General features: G+C 34.2%; 1 protein-coding gene across 1 annotated transcript in view; it reads left to right on the top strand.

Moving 5' to 3' along the window:
• LOC117169071 (lachesin-like) overlaps positions 1-18,433 on the top strand; it is a 388,598-nt gene that overhangs the window by 344,193 nt on the left and 25,972 nt on the right. The gene's annotated exons all lie outside the window — the stretch shown is intronic.

The following is an 18,433-nucleotide window of genomic DNA, read 5'->3' as shown; positions in this document are numbered from 1 at the left end:
TAAACAAACAACTTTAAAGAAATATTATTTGGAAATAATGTATATTTTTAGTTACACATTTCACTGATTAATCAGTAATTTTTGACTTATTCACTAATCAGTTTAGTAACACCAGAGTAAATCCTGTGAAGCATAACCTCTATATTTTTTATTTAGGTGTTGTTGTTACCCTTTTACTTAGGTATCAAGAAGAATTACTTAATGAAATAATTTTTTTAATTTTCGCGCTGTGAGTTTGCTAAATTAACTGCGGGATAAATATACTCTAACTCGTATAGGAAGTACTTACTTAAAGGGTTTGTACATGACAGTCCAATCTTGAAATAAAAGTAATATGTGAGGTTGTTTTTCATTTAAAAGCTTTGGAACTATTCACCTTTTTAGCATTTTATCCTATTTATGCGTATTAAGTTTTTACTATGATTCTTTGATTGACTGTACTAAAATATTATTTTATTATTTCTAAATTGGCATGATGCAGTGCTGCAAACCCTCAAAAATGGCTATTTCACTAAATCAATAAGTAACCTTTCACTGATTGTCAGTGCCCCATTTCTAGCTATTTGAGTCAGTGAAATTTCACTGATTCAGATTTAGAGAGTAGTACTATCGTATTTATACCTATATGTTCCTGATACAATGGTCTGTTTTGTTCGTAAATTCAAATTCTGGCTTTGATATCTGAACAATTTAATAAACTGGAAATCCTATAAGTTTTACCATTTCAAATTATGAATAAGTTTAAAATTGAACAGCTCAAAATGCGAAACATTCAAACTTTAAGTCGAAACCAAGACAAATAAAAATTTGAATTTGAGAATCTAAAAATGGATTAAAATATTTAAAAGCAGTTATTATTTGAAATTCGTTTGAGAAGTCTTATCATTTTAATATGGCTTCAAACCATTAATTGATTATCTAAGGTTTGTTTTTGTCCATACTAAACTAAAATTAAATTAAAACATGTAAAATAATTAGTAAATATAAAAACTAAAATCTGAATACATTCTGAAATTAATATATAACACAATAACTAAATCATAAGTGATGAATTCAATAATCAGATAAGCTCCTTTTTGGTCAATCTGCTTCCAACTTTCTTTATAGAGGTACATGTATCAGTGAAGCAATTCAAAATGTAAAATTTTATTGGAACGTTGCTTGGACTACCTCAAAAAAATTCCACTAAAAATTCTTCAAATAACTCATCACATCTATTCACATCATCCTCGCGAATCTCTTATCTTTTAGCAGGTCATATCTTATTACAATCGCACATTATTTGCACAGGCTCGCAATTCCCGTGAGAAATTTTGTATAATCTAGCATCATTATTTCAACGAATACTATAAAATACATACATTCGAACCTTAAAAAAATTAAATATAGCATATGTATGTGTACACACACACACACACACACAAGCCATGCTCACGATATAGCACACGTGGTAGCACACGCGTCAGCACACAGGCACACTCACACGTGCACAATCATCTTACTCATGGCAACCATAACCTACCATAAATTATACAACACATCATCATCGAAACTTCTGGAAATTATTATGTAACATCGAATATTCCAGTATCTCTTACGTCACATCAATTTCTGAATGTCGGTAAATGCCGATGCAGGAATCTATAGACATTTTTGCACCTGCCGCAGGTGTTTTCTTAAAAACAGCTAAGCCGATAGGCTGGAAATTTCGACACAATACTCAGCATACTTATTGGTATCGCCCTAACCTAGGTTATGTTAAAATGTTTATTCTAACGTATAATTTTCCCTCATTTAAAGTGCGAAAAAACGTCTTTTTGTAATGTTGGAGAAAACGCCGCCGTTCTATTAATTCACATTCAAATATAAAAATTGAGGTTCGGGCCATAAGGAGGTGGTCACAGGTTAAGAATATTTTTCGATTTTCTGTTTCTAAAATCCAGGAGGGTCGAAATCACATGCGCCATTAGTTTCAAAATTGTTTTGATCTGTGTAAAAGAACCTTTCTAAATAAATAAAGATTTTTTAATTTTCGAGGGAAAGTTTGCCCTATTGTATGCAATATTTTTTTTTACTGTTAAAAATGTGTTTATTTTTACGCGTTTACATCAGAATGTCCCCTTAAACTAGAAAAAAAACAAAAAACTCAGGAGGTGGTTTTCTGCAGTTTTGCCCTTCCTTGATCAAACGTCAAGGGAAATGGCAGTAGTTCTAATAAAGTGAGATGGAGCTGCGGGTTATCACTGGTTTTTATTAAATTCATACAGTGATTTCTAAGCCGACCTTAGTAAAATAAAAAGTTTCACAGGTCCCTGCCCAATGAAGTGAACTCATCTGACGGTATATGCATTCATGCTTAAAGGACTTAAATGATGCTTTAGCAGCGAGGGTGACTGGTGTGTAGATCTTTGTTCCCTCGCGGGTTTAAAACAAAAGGCATATTATATTAGTACATCCGCAGTGCTACGGGACTGAAATCACCCAGACTTACAAAATAGTCAGTGGTAATGCCATTAACGCATTACGATCGTTACATTATTAGTTCATCACCAAGAATCCATCGAATAATTTAGAGAGTACTGTTATCTTCAAGTTGACGAAATACTTGTAAATTTTTTTGTGACATATGCGGTTCCTTATATTTTAATTCACAAAGTTACTAACTAGTTTCGCGAGTAAACGGTACTTTTGCAAAATAACTCTCGACAATATTTTATTTAACGGTGTTTCACGATAATTAATAGTAATTATCTTTTATAGTGTATTAATTATTTTCAAAATTGGTTTGCACACTCTCACAGAAAATTCCTCTTCTTTCAAAAGGATGTTTTTGACACAAATGGAAGTTCCTTTTAAACTCAAGTTTAAGGGGATTTCCATTTGTCTGAAAAAGAATCTTTCTTGTAGCAGACATCCTTTTGCTACAAACTTCATGCGAACTTGCAGCCAATTAATTTCGTTTGTGAAAGCCATGTTTTCATTTGCTTAAAAACAAAACAGACAGGAGAAAGATACTTTTGTTTCAAGTCAACTTTAGTGCAATTGCAAAATAGGGGCGTCACCTGGTTTTTGGCTAGAAAAACAGTTTTTTTCTGCAACAAACTAATAGAATATTTAATTGAACACTAAATAAAGCGATTTGACCCGTGAGAAGTTCAAAATTATTGTTACTTTCGTTACTACGATATCTTAAATATGGGTATATCACGATTTTGGAAAGAAACGGTCCTGTAACTCGACGCCGATTGGCTGAAGGGTTAGACCACGTGCACTTGCAGTGTCCGCTACGCCAGATCCCGATTGGTGACTCACACCGAGGTTCCACCGTAATTAACTCACCAATTAGTTGCTTTTAAACATTCAAACGGCCAGAAACACTCCTTTGACAAGTCACAAAAATAATTTGGTCAAAACCCTACCCTTTTTCAACGTTTCTTAAGATCGGGAAAGCATCCCTATGTGTAGTTAAAAAAAATAATTGTGGTGAAGTCCCCCCTACCCATTTCCAACTTCTCGTTAAATATGATCACCAATATATCGTAACAAACCCATATTTGAGACATCATAGTAACAAAAGTAACCATCAAATCGCTTCATTTATCGTTCAATGAAATATTCTAATAGTTTGTTGCCAAACAAAATTTTTTTTCGAGTCAAAACAGAGGTGACAGGTAACGCCCCTATTCTGCAATCCAACAACAACTTTTTCTCTGGTTGTAATAAGGTGCACCTTATCCTCTCAATTTCATCAATGCAAAAACTAATTTTTCGACTTTTTGAGTGAGGGGTGTCCTTCCGAAACGGGCAAATAATATACAGGTTAAAGACTCGCTCGACTTCTGAGTCGCTCAGACTTTTCAGACATTTCAAGCGAAGAAGAGGACTTGAGAGGGTCGTATCGCATATCGGTCGAGACTGAGTGAAATAAATCATTTAAATTGGGGCGAGTGAAATCCCGGGCTAATAGCCTTAGATCCCTTTTCGTTTAGGTTGATGCGATTGCGGTGTATGAAATAAGCCTGCAAGGCGAAACACTGGATCTGTAATAGATTTCCGGGCTGCTGGATGGTCAGAGCTCAGTCTGCGGTTTGAAACGGGTGGAAACGTGGAAAATAGGTCTGTTCTCTGTTCGGGTCTGAGAGTAGAAAACCAGCTCTGTTAGAGGACATGCAGATACTGTGGTGATAAGATAACGCTCACTCCGTCTCTACATTACCACCTACTCTTCCAGATGGGTCACGGTTATGATGCCAAGCCAACGCCAGTTTTACACCGGTCTTACTTACGCACGTGTACGTCATTGCCGAGATAAAAGCTTCCTCATTGTTTTCACCCACTTAGAAATTCGACTTTATTGGCGCCTGCACTTGCACCTGAAAGAAGAGGTGAGGAGTCTTCTGCGTCATTTTACGATCTCAGGTGTTTTTCAATTGAAGGGTGGTGTTCCAGAAGAATACAAACGCCATTTTTTCGAAAGACAATCATTGACTGAAACATCCCCATAAATCATGATACACATTGAGGTAAAAATCTGGAAAATTCGAACACATGAAGCTGAAAATTTTTCATTTGAAGTAATCAAAATTAAACTTCTAACTGAAGCACTCTGAGCGAAATTCTTTTTAAATTTAAACGCTTAAAATTGAAGATCACAGTATTTTCTAGCTTAGACATTTCTGATTCCAATGTTCGATAATTTACAAGTATAACATTAAGCTTTAACACTTTTCAATTAAATAGTTTTAAATTAAATGTCGTTCAACTGCATAATTTAAAACCCTAAACTTTTATAAATTGAACAGTCTACGCCATCATTTTTGATGCTCTAAATAGAAGAATAAATCAATAAATTTGTGAATGTTCGAAATTGTATCATTTTCAGCAATTTTAGACTAAGAATATTGAAAATTAAATGATTTCAGTTTTTCTTCTTCAAATGAAACAATTAAAGTTGTAGCGTTCAAAGTTCAAATATAAGATACTGAAATTTTAACAATTCAAGGATTTCTATTTCAAACATTTCAGTTTGAGATTTCTTATGTTGGGGGGGGGGCTCTCAGTCTCTTCCCGGCAACTTTATTTCTCCTGATCAAATTAAAGATGAATCCAAATCTGGACTCAGAATTGCTCAAAGCCTGCTTTTTCTCGAGATAGATGCTAAGCTAAACGTTCAGAAAATGCCGTTTTCGCTATATTGGAGACTAGATTACACAGCGAGCCGATTTTTTTCCGAAAAATCTAGTCATAGCATCTAATGATATTGGAGATACTAATCTCCAGTCTGTGGTTAGAATTTTCAAATTTAAGATGGCGGATCCAATATAGCGGTTACAGCTGTGCCACACTCTATAGTCGCAGATTCGAGATCAGCGATCCCAAAAACCTACAAGTAACCATTTTCAAGCACTTTTCGGAAATTTTAGTAACTCGCTATGAAGTGTGGCCACTGTAGCCGCCATATTGGATCCGCCATTTTTAATTTAGAAATTCTATCCCGGAATTGAGATCAGCGACCGCAAAAACCCGCGAGTAACCATTTTCAAGGACTTTTGGAATTTTTACGAACTCACTATGAAGTGTGTCAGATGTAGTCGCCATATTGGATGTGCCATCTGGAATTTGGAAACTTTGACCACAGACATGAGATCAGCGAGTCCAAAATCCTTAAATGCTTTGACAATATTTTACGAAAAAAAGTAGTACCCCGGGTAATCTAGTCTGCAATATAGCGAAAAACAGCATTTTTTTATCGAAGATTGCTTTTAAGTTTTTTTTTTAATGTTAATGGTATGAGAGTTACATTTTTTGTTTTAAATAGGTTGCAATTTATCGCGATTCTCGATAAAATGCGCCAGGATGGGGTCATTTTGGCAATTTTATGAAAACATTTTCAAACATAGTGCAAATTTTAATGTTTTCTTGAAACTTAAATGATATATAATATAATCAACATTTTCGATGGTATTGGGATCATTTAAAAAGTCTACACAGGGTGTCTAAAAAGTCCTGGGACGGTTGGATATTTCCGCAGGTAAAATATTTTTCAAAAAAGTGATGGTCATTCCTGAAATAAATTTCAACGAGGAATTTAATGGTGACCTTCATTTTGACTTTGAAGTTGACCTTCATGGCTTTTTGAAGGTCAACTTCGTTCAAGTGGAAACCCCCTTTTTTACATCTGCAATCGATAGAGCGGAAAATTGTTCGTTCAGTTACGTACCCAAGTCATAGGTCAATTGTAACGATCAAGGTCAGTTAGAGGTTATTTGAAATTAACAAAGATTTTCAAGAGAGCAGTGCCATTCTTGAAGTAAATTTCAACGAGAAATTCATTAGTGAGTTCTGTATTGATCTTGGTGATGATCTTCAAAGTTTTTACAAGGGTTTTTCCAAGCAGTTTACGTTTACGTTTAGCATTACCCAGTAAAAACGACGTGGAGGTAGTACATTCTGTTCCCTTTAGGGTGCTTGTGTATATTTTGCTCTTTAAATAACCTCAAAGAAAATAATCGAGAGGCGTCAGATCAGGAGATCTAGCAGGTCACTCGATTTCACCCTTCTTCCAATCCACCTTTGAGGGAACTGAGTATCCTAATATGCTCGAAACTCCCTACCGTAATGAGCCGCTGATCCGTCCTGCTGAAACCAAATATTTTGAAAATTATCGCCTGTAATGTCCCTTATTCTTGGTACAATTTGGTTTCTGAGAAGCTCTTCATATGCACGGGCATTGAGATTACCTTCGATGAAGAAAGGGCCTATCAATGTATAATTCCAGATACCGGCCCAAACATTAATCTTTTGTGGATATTTTGTATGACTCTCCAACATCCAATTAGGATTTGTGTCGGACCAATATCTACAATTTTGCTCGGTCTATGTCAATCTGCATTTTCTCAGATCCTGCATATTTTGGCCGACCAGTTCTCTGAAGGTCCTTGATAGATCCATGATTCATAAAGCGCCTTACAGTTTTTTCACTTGTTGATTTCGAAACAGGATTTAAACCTTTTCCAATACGAAAAGTGCGATTAAAAAGCAAACGAACTTGATCATAAGATCGAACTCGATCTCCCCAACCACGCATCATTAATACAGATACTCTCTCTCGTTCCGAAAGTTTAGCTTGCGCCATAATAATCTTTTAACGAAAGATAGTAAGTATGTACTCGTAATACGTAAATGTAGTTTCGATTCGTAATAATCATATGGAAAAACGGTATAGGACTTATAGTATCGCCTTAGGTATTGACTAAGGTATCGAAAAACGGTATAGCACTGTATAACTCTTCGGGGAGGAACAGAACTCTCACTAGAACACCTGGAACTTTTAATGAAAAATTTCCTTATGATTTTACAATATTCAAAACGCTGTAACCAAGATCAATACAGAGCTCACCAATGAATTTCTCGTTTAAATTTGCTTCAGGAATTACATTGGCCTCTTGGAAAATTTTTTTAATTTCAAATAACTCTAACTGATCTTGACCGTTACAATTGACCTATGACTTGGGTACGTACCTGAACGGAGAATTCTTCGCTCTATCGATTGCAAATGTGAAAAAGGGGGTTTCCATTTAAAAACAAAGTTGACCTTCAAAAATCCATGAAGATCCACTTCAAGGTCAAAATGAAGGTCACGATTGAATTCCTCGTTGAAATTTACTTCAGCAATTACACTGACCTCATTGAGAACTTTGTTAATTTCAAATAACCTCTAACTAACCTCGAACGTTACAATTGACCTATGACTGGGATACGTACCTGAACGTATAATTTTCCGCTCTATCGATTGCAGATGTAAAAATGGGGTTTCTATCTAAAAAAACAAAGTTGACCTTCAAAAAGCCATGAAGGTCAACTTCAAGATCAAAATGAAGGTAACCATTGAATTCCTCGTTGAAATTTACTTAAGGAATTACCTTCACTTTTTTGAAAAATATTTTACCTGAGGAAATATCCAACCGTCCCGGGACTTTTTAGACACCCTGTATAATCGCACCAACTTATTACTATTAATGTAAACATGTTTTCTCCCATTATGCAAATTGTTTAAAATTAAATGAAAAGGTTGGAAAGATATAAATACTTTTTCTGCTGAAAGAAATATTTTTTGTAGAATATATGAAATGAGTGATCATGAGGTTTCTATAAAATGTATTTTAAATATATTTCATTTCAACTCAAATTTTTCAGTTAGATCTAGTTTAAATTGGAAAGATTTTTTTTTTTGATTTTCAGTGTTCATAAATATGGAATTTATTTAATTTCGAATGTCTAACCCAATTGAATTGACTGAATGTCAGTTAAAAGAATAATAAAAGTATTAATAAGAGTAATAGTCATAGTACCGAAAATTCTTTAAGATTCTGCACAGTCCCTTAAATTCATGCAAAATGTTTTAAACGTAACTTTGTGCTTTAATGCGTTTTCATCATGTTAATGTTCATCCTACATATTTCTTCTATACTGTATATTTTTTTATTAATCTTCTGGATAATTTTAATTCTTAAAAATCTCTTGTTATCAATTATCGTAGATTAATCGCAGATATACCTTGATACATGTATTTTATAATGCCTTAGAATCACGCGTATTCCTTTGTGAAACATATCTTCTAAGAATGCTTTCCAATCAATTACAAACTAGTTTAATCCCTAGTTTCTTTATTTTCATAAAAATATCTCGCCGCCACTGCAAACATTTCAAAAGCTTAATTGTGACCACGAATGACCTATACTACTGAATTTATGCTTATCGTCGCATTGCGTTGGCTGACTGTCTGCTGACCTGTACCTCTGAAAATCAGTTTTTCCTTTTAAAATTACTTGTTAAACTATTATAATCCCATATAAGCGGGTAAAATAAACAAAACATTAAATCTTGGGCCCATTTACTAAAATAAAATATAATTTGCAACTATACTTTTCTTAACATGAGTGTAATATTATACTTTGAACTAAGAATGGATCTGAAAGGTCAAGCATGAGCAAGAGAGGACCAGAGAGCGCCAGTGTCGATATAATACATTTTAAATTCAAAAGTTCAAGGCAAGGAGTTGTCTATAGTGAAGAAATGTCACGCGTCCTTTGTAAAGGCGACTACACTTCTTGTGCAAAGGAAATTGTTAAGAAAGGGAGTTTCGACTTTCATCTTTTATTAAGAACTATTCAAAATGTAGCTCTTCAAAAAGCTTAAATATCTGAAGAATTTAATTTAATGTATCATACTTTATAACATATTTTGAGCATAAAAAGCAATAAAGTTTTATTCTTTATTACAATTCTACATGCCAAGAACTTCAGTCATCTTTGAAGAAAATCGGACTGAGATAAGCATAGTGGTCCGAAAAATCAAATTTCCTCACATTTCGGAATTTTCAACCTGTAATAAAAAAAATCTATCATACTGAAAATTTTAGTTTGTATAGTATATCGCCATGTCAAGAGCTTCAATTTAAGACATCCCAAAAGGAAATCGGTCTAAAAAAATTCCCTTACATTTTCTAGTTTTTATCCACTAATAACTGCAAAAACATCAAACACAAACGGACGATTTTTTTCTTCAAATACTGTAGGGTTGGCTTTGAGGTTTTAATTCCTCCTGGAATATGATCTACACTCTCTCTGCAATCTAATGCAATGTTTTACAATTTCGTAGAATCATTATATGTATAGAACGATTTCCTAGAATGAATTTTTTAATCATTTTTCTTGATTCTAGGAAAATCATAAAAAAAATAATTATGAAAAGATCAGTATTTTAAATTATTTTTAAGGATTTCAGAGGATTCCACATGTTTCAAGGATTTTGACAGAATTACAAAAAAATTAAAAGATTTAAAATACGCCAATAGATTTCAATGAATTTAAAGCAATTACATGCAATTTTCACGGGTCTCAAACTATTTTGTCAGCATTTTCAAAGATATAAAGATATTTCTAGAGTACCTTAAAGAATAAATGAAATGGTATAAAAATTTTATGGGATTCTTAGCGATTAAAAACATTTTAAGTTATTGCAAGAAATTTCGAAAGATTCAAAACATGTTATTGAATCTCATAAGATTTTAAATGTTTCAAGAGGTGCCAAGGATTTCTAGGAATTTGGTTTTTTTTTAGAGAACTTTAATTATTAACTATAATAATTTAGTCTGTATCAAATCGTCCCGAAAAAATAGAAGAGTTGTAAAAGATGATAAACCAGCCTTCCTGTATATTCCGCACAAACTGGCTAGGCTTATGAAAAATATTGGACTAGTCATCTCGAATTTCGGGTCAACGATACGCTTCGTTTAAAATACTTTAAATATTTAGAATTTTTTTAAATCTTTTGAAAATACTTCAAAATATTTGGAATTCTTTGAAATCCGTTATTTCTCACAAGAATTTATTCATAAATATATTCTTTGAAAGTTTCCCTGATAAGTGCTTATGGAATTTTGGATCCCGGGGAATTTAGCTGAAGTTTTAGTATGATAATGTCCTCGGTTTAACAATTTTTACGGATCACCACAAAGTTCCTAGTACACCTCTGGCACTTTGAACAACTACCGCATGGTCCTACCGGGAGTAACCATCATCTAAAAATTACACCGGCTCCCAGTAGAACCGCGGTAAATCACACTTATGGCCACGTCTAACGACCATGAGTACGTTTACACTCATTCAAGTGGCTACCTATCCATCCACCACCGTCCCACTCTCCAACCATCCTTTTCAACCCTGCCACCCACCTTTGACACAGGTCTATCAAATGGGATCACGGTCCCACATCCCTCTGTCTTCAAAAAACTCTAGTTAAAAGCTCTATATCAAAACATAAGCCCTACAATATTGATTTTTTGCATACACTCCCTTGTCACGCTACCTAAGAAAATTCTGACTTTGTGCCCATGAGATCGTTTGATCAGGATACCGTAGACTACATCATAGTAAAAATTTAGCAAAATCCCATAAGTAGTTACCGGAATTCTTTCACAAAATTCTATAAAATCCCTTGAAATCCCTTGAAAAAATAACAATAATTAGTCTGCTCCAATATTGTTAGCCTTCATCTAAATAAAAAGTATAATTCAGTCACTGCTACATTTCTGAACTGCTTTACTTTTTCTGAGAAAGTATTACTTTTGAGAGATTTGAAGTCGTTTAAAAAACGTAGATTCTAAATATTTATGCTAGATGTGTGTGAAAAATATGAGAAATGAGTGGGTCCAGGAAAAGGCTACGATCTGATGCATGGGAGGATGAGGGGGTAAATCGTTAATGTTATGTAATATTTTCAACAAGTTCAGCCTATAGAAAAGATGTATCCACAATTAGAGTATATGATGTTAAAGTTGAGTAATTTTACAATAAAATATTGTAAAAACGTCATTTTTTTCAACAACGTTTTTGTTACCATTTATGAAATTACTATTACTCTAAAAATCGTTTAATATTTTAAGAGTTTATTGTTGTAGCCTCAGATATCGTGAAACAAATGACGTTTTTACAATATTTTATTGTAAAATTACTCAACTTCAACATTATATACTCTAATTGTGCATACATATTTCCTATAAGCTGAACTTGTTGAAAATATTACATGACATTAACGATTTACCCCCTCATCCTCCAATGCATCAGATCGTAGCCTTTTCCCGAACCTCCTCATTTCTCATATTTTCCAAACACCTCTAGCATAATTATTGTAGAATCTACATTTGTTATACGAATTCGAATCTCTCAAAAGTAATAATGTCTCAGAAAAAGTAAAGCAGTTCAGAAATGTAGGAGTGACTGAATTATGCTTTTTATTTAGATGAAGGCCAACAATATTGGAGCAGACTAATTGTTTTTTTTTTTACTTTAACATTTACTATCTTGAATGCGATAGTACATATAAAAATGTAGGAACGAAAGTTTGAGCAGTACACGAGGTCTCTAGCCTTCAATAGAAAACCATTGTGTTATTTGTATTTTCATAGCTGCGTACACTGATGCAATTAACGATGCATCCAACGATCCAACGTCGTCTGCTAAATATATATACAGGTACACGACAATAGGACACAGTTAGATTGATTTATGGTCCCTGTTCGGCCTTAACGTTGAAACTAGAAAGTTTTAATTGGTTCGCGATATATTTTTCTGGCTATCTCTCAACGAGAACCCCAGTTAAAGCGGGAGGGCTTGTTCGGAGATGGATAGTATTTCACCGTACGTGGTTTTTCCAAACGACAAACACTAAACCACCACCTATCAGTAAAATCTAATCAGATTGTTCTTTAGTAATACCAAAAACATGGCGCCATCTTATTATATTATTATTTATTATTTATATATAATAATCAACTTTACATAGATTCTGTGCATATTAAAGCTCCTATATGTTACCGCTCGCTTTTCGCGTGTTTTTTATCTTGTGACTTTTTCTATTATGGCGATGTGACAGTTTATTAGTACATATACGACAATTTGATATTTTCTAAAATTTTCTTGAACATGAAGTTGTTCCGCTTGATTTTTAAGTTGTAAATTTTTAACTTTAGATTGAAATGACTGAATTTGAGAAATCATGATGCAAACTTTGCAAATTAATCATTTTTTAAGACTTAGTTTCAAGATCCCAATTTTAGAATCCTTCAATTTTTAAACCGAGTTTGGAATTACGTATTTTCACTTCAACCATCAGCTAACTTCACTTAGTTGATTGCTGAGAGGAAAACGACGGACCAAATGCATGGGACAAAACTTTATTTTTGAAATATCTTCGTGATGAATAATAACTCTTATCTTTTGATTATTTCATTAAATAGTCCCTAAAAATTAAAGATATTTTTCAAATACACTTATACAGAAAAAATTAGTTTTTACGAAATATTATCAAAATAGAGCAAAGATTAACCTATTCTTATGAATTTGGTCCATTCTTTCCCCCTCAGCATACAACGAAGTGAAGATACCTGATGGTTGAAGTGAAAATACCTAATTGTTTATTTTTTAATGCTTATAGTTGAAACTGAATATTTTGAAGGTTCACAATAATTAAAATTCTTCAAGTAGAAACAGTAAAGAAGACAGTGATTCTTTTTGCACCAAATCAAATTTTTTTAGTAGAATCTAATCATTTTATGAATCTAAATAGCTTCAGTTTAAAAATCAAAATTTTATTATTTATGCGTGAAAATAAGTGTTTAGTAGGTTTTGATCGGATACTTCTTCTTTTTTATTCATAATGTGTCCCCTAAGGGTTTACATGACTTCCATTCCTTACAATCTTTCCGTTTATGTCTTTATTTTTTTACAATCTTATCCTTTCTATACATACAATTATTTACAACTATTTGCATAAAGTCTTATATTTAGTTTCTTATTTCTATTTCCTGCGATAGCGCAATTTAGGACTTATTAGCAAACGAGTGAGCGATCGAACGAAAGCGAGAGTGCAGGCGCGAGAGAGAGAGAGAGCATGAGAACAAAAAGGCATTTTAGTCTACTTAACTTTTACCTTACCATTACTTACAATCTTTACGCTTCTAATCTAAGCTTTCCAGCTTCCTTTATCTTCCTTTCCTCTCCTACATCCTTCCCATACATGGTCCAATGTTTCCTCCTCCCATTCACATATTCTACACTTTCTGTTCTCTTCTTTTTCCCAATACATCCCCTCCCTTACCTCGTTTCCCAATCCAAATCTTGCTATTCTGGTCCACCTTCTCTCTCCCCATCCCTTTTCTAAATACTTTGACACCCCTTCCTTTTTTATTCTTATATCATTTATTGTATTTTGATTCCTCAATCGCCCTCCATCTTTCTACTAATTGTCTTTCCCTTTTTTCAATTCTTCATAGTTTACTCTAGTCCCGTCTTCTATTTCTCTATCATTAAAGAAGTCCCTCCTTTCTTCTTCCCATCTCGTTCATTCGATCGCCCTCCCTCTCCTCTCTTCTACCTCCATCAAACACTTTCTCGCCAACTCCTCACCCTTTCCCTCCCTCAGCTTCGTCTCAAATTTTCATGCCCTCTTTCCCGCTCGAATACTTAACTTATCCCTTTGCACTTCTTCTCTCACCATATATCCTAGCGTCCTCCAGCCTGCCCCTAGTGTGCAACTTATATACCTTTCTTGTAAACTCTCAATATCTTTCCTTTCTTTCCATCCCAATATCTCTGCTCCATAAACTTATACCGGCCATACCAGCGTATCAAATAACCACATTCTCCTTCTCCAATTTTTTTTAACCTTCTTTTTCCTATTCCCCATATCTGTTCCATTGCCCCTGCTGCTTTTTTTGTCATTTCTCTTATATGAGCTGTATGGTCTCCATTCGTTTGCAAGATATATATTCCAAATATTCATACTCTTTTACTTCTTCTAACTTTATTCTCTTCCATCTCCCTGTCCATTCTTTCTTTTTTCCCCTCCTTTTCGAAACCTCGTTATCTTTGTATTTTCTATATTTATATTCAACTTTTTCCCATCTAAGTATTTCTCTAATCCTGCAATTAATCCCGCCATCTCTTCTTCATCCTCTGCCATCAACACTATGTCGTCTGCGTATGTCAGTGTATATATCTTTTCATTCCCTATCCTAATTCCTCTGCAAACTTTTCTCCTCATTTCTTCTTCCAAGTCTGATATTAATAAATTAAATAAAATTGGGCTCAGAGTATATCCTTTTCTCACACCTCTCACCAACCAGAAACTACCTCCTACTTCCTCTCCTACCTTTACCCTGCTTTTTGTCTCTCTAAAAATTTCTGATACTCTCTTCATTAATCCCTCTCTTATCCCCTTTTTATCATAACTTTTTCTATTTCTCCCTGGTCTAATGAGTCAAAGGCCGCCTTTAAGACCACGAACATTGCTATCATTGCCCCTTTTTCCCTTTTAATTCTCTTATTTACCAGATAGTTCAGAACATATATGTTGTCCATTACCCCCATTTCTTTTCTAAACCCTGTCTGATTCGGTGACTTGATCTTCTTTTCTTCAACTTCTATCTTCAATCCCTCCGACAAAAAAGTTATATATACTTTATAAAGTATTGGCATCAATGTCACCCGACTATAATCTTTAACCACCTCTCCCTTTCCTTTCTTTACTATTGGTATAACTACTCCTTCTTTCCATAACTCTGGCCACCCCTCTCCTCTCCATACTTTATTACACATTATCCATGCCTATTCATCTAGTTCCTCCCCTCCATAATTCCATACTTTATTTGGAATCTCATCTATACCAGGTGACTTTCCATCCTTCATTATTACTAAGACCTTAACTATTTCTTACCTTGAAATGTCCTCTTCCTCATCTCTTTCTCTACCATATTTTCCTCCCTTTATAACTTTTCTCTCTACTCCTCCTAGCAAATCCAAAATATATTTCTTCCATTCTATCATTTCAATATCTTGGTTTACTCTTTTTCTTCTTTTTCTTTCTCTATTTACTACCTTCCATATCTCTTCTTCCGTCGTGGCCTTCGCCGCCTCTTCCTCAAACCTTTTAATCTCTTCCTCTTTCTTTTGACAACACAACTCAGTACTCTTTATTTTTTTCCTATATTCTTCCCCATTATTTTTTTCTTTTCTCCAATTACTTAATTTCTTCCTGGCCTTCTTTTTTTCTCTTTGTAGTCCTCATCCCACCCACTTTTATTCTCCCCTTTACTAACTTCATTTTTGTTTGTGCACTCTAATCCTATTTTTATTTCTCCTATCATTTTTCCCATCTCCTGGACCACATTTCCCTCTCCCATTTTGATATTTCTTATTTTTTCTTTAAACTGTTCTTTTCCTTCCCTTGACCAATCCCCTTTTCCTACACTTTTTACATTTTCTCCCATTTTACTCATATTGCTATTGCTTTTTTGTCCCTCTAATGTCACTATTAAGGGAAAGCGATCCGAATCAATGTATTTACCTACCTCTAGTTTCTTAACCTTCTCTCTTACCCCATTATCCACTATCACATAATCAATTACTGTTCCCCTGTCACCTGTCCTCCGAGCTCTTCAACAACGTTTTTCTTTCCCCACTTAGCACCTTATCTTTGGATTTTTTCCTCTCTCTTCTCCGCATTCCCTCCCTCCACTGTCTTCTGTTCTCGCATTGAAATCTATTATCAGCCTAATCTCTACTTTATTTTCTTCAATAATTTATTTAATCTCCTCTGCTTTCTCCTGCATATCACCGTGCACATTAATCCCTACTAACTTCCACTTCTCCCCTCCCATTATTGCCTCTTATACTATTAATCCTTCTTTTTGTTCTTTCCTGTCTTTCTTATCTTTCCCTGTTATACATTCATTCCTTACTCCTATCACCATTCCTTCCATTGCTCTGCCCTTTTTATTATTCCTCTTAGCATTTTGCACTTGCCATTTATAACCTCTTGGTAACCTTCGCCTTACTCTTTGCCATCCCTTTTTATCTAGCCACGTCTCCATCATTATAACTACATCCTATTGTGTCAAATTTCTCATAAACTCCCTATCCTTTCTCTCCAATCCTACTATATTCCAGTAACAAATCTTCCATTCTTTGTTCTATTTTTCTCAGCCTTTCCATCTTCTTATTCCCACTCTCGCCCCCACCACAATCCACGTTCGAGCTTTCAAGTTTCTTCATCCTACCCCGCAACTCCTCTACCTTTTTATTATTATCTTCTTCCTGCTTCTCTAGTTTTTGCTCTAATGGCTGCATCCACTTTTCTAACTTTTCCATGATTTCTTCCCATTTTTTTATTTCTTCCTTAACTTCAGCCATTTCCCGCCTAATTTCCTTCTTTAATTCCTCTCCCCTTTTCTCCCGCTTTTCTTCATAAATCCCCATTACCTCTATCATCACTTCTCGAATTTTCTTTAGTCTTTCCTCTTTCACCGAAACTTCATTTTCATCTCCGCTACCGTCAGCCCCCTTACTATTATCACTCTTCCCTGCCAAACTCTGCTTTTCCGGCGGCGATCTAAACATTTTCTGATATTTTACGCTCGCACCGATATCTTCCTTCTCTTCACTGCTTTCCCTCTCCCCTCTCTTCTTTTTGATAAATTCTTCTATTGAACCTACGCTTTTTGCTCTTAATCTCTCCTTTTCTATAGTTTTCTTATATTACCCCCTTGCCTTCCTTTCCTTGATCTTCTCTTTTGGCGTACTGAACAGTTCCTGCTCTAAATCTGTTTCTTCCGCGGAGATACTCGCTCCGCTAGCCATTAATCAAATTCAAACTTTCCCGCCTTCTATACTTCCCTGCCTCTATCTACCGTCGCTGTCTGGTACCTGTCTCGCCTTTCTTTGTCGCTACCCAACCCTGCTACTAACAATCCGATCAACACAGTCCCCCCACCCTGTCACAATCTCGAAAAAAACTTCCACACAAATTTGTCTCAATCGTCCAAAATATCTACCTCCCCTTTTCAATCTCACAATCCCTCAATTAATCTCTCGCATCTCTCACATTTAGAACAAATTTATTTTACAAACTTATCAAAAATCTAAAAAACTGTATATGTAATTGCTTTCATTTGACCATAAGGTGTTTCTAAACATATCAATCGAATCATCTCGTCAAATTGAACATATTTAGCACTAATAATGTTTCTATATTCCTAATATTAAAAATAAATAACTTATAAACGAAAAATCAAAATCTTCAAAAATTAAGATGAAAATTCTTGTACAGAGATAGCTAAAAACATTCTATCAACTTGTAACAAATAAATTTCACCTCATGTTTAACAACATTCGTTTTCAGGCCCTGTAATGCGAGACCTTTTTGTTAGAATAAACGATAAATATGAATAAGAGTTTAGTATAATATCGTTTCAAAATATAATTAAAACAGGGTTTGCATATCAAAAATTTTATAGAGTAGTTTTCAGCCGTCAAAACTAATATTTTTGTTTACACAAATGGAAAGGATGTTGCATTAACTTTTATAAAACTTGCGAGAATTTAAAGTTCATTATATCAAAGTTGACAAGCGAAGTTAAAACGATAGTAATATATTTTATTCGAAGGATCGAAAACATATTTTGAAGTTGCCATACAAAGCATGTGAGAATCTCAAACGACCATATGAAAAATAACTCACTTCACTAAAATATTTAACCTTCGGAAGGAAGAACTAAATAAACAAATTAAATACAATTAAATACGGACACAAGCGTAGAATTATTATTTTTATTATTAAATACTTAATTTATTCACTACATACATAATCGCACACTTAATCGCTATGAAAAATCGGAACGGCTGCGACGAGATTCGAACCTAACTTACCTAAAGCACCAAATGCATTTCCTAACAACTAAACCCCTCGATTAATTCTTGAAATGGAGATTCTTAATATTTCATATTTAGAATAATACTTGGTCATCTTCGTGTTTTTTGAATACTCATATGATAATATTAAACATCAGTACTGTAATACGAATAAGTGTAATAAA

This window comes from Belonocnema kinseyi, chromosome 3, assembly GCF_010883055.1.
Source record: "Belonocnema kinseyi isolate 2016_QV_RU_SX_M_011 chromosome 3, B_treatae_v1, whole genome shotgun sequence".
Classification (NCBI taxonomy): domain Eukaryota; kingdom Metazoa; phylum Arthropoda; class Insecta; order Hymenoptera; family Cynipidae; genus Belonocnema; species Belonocnema kinseyi.
This window is presented reverse-complemented; position numbering and strand designations above follow the sequence as displayed.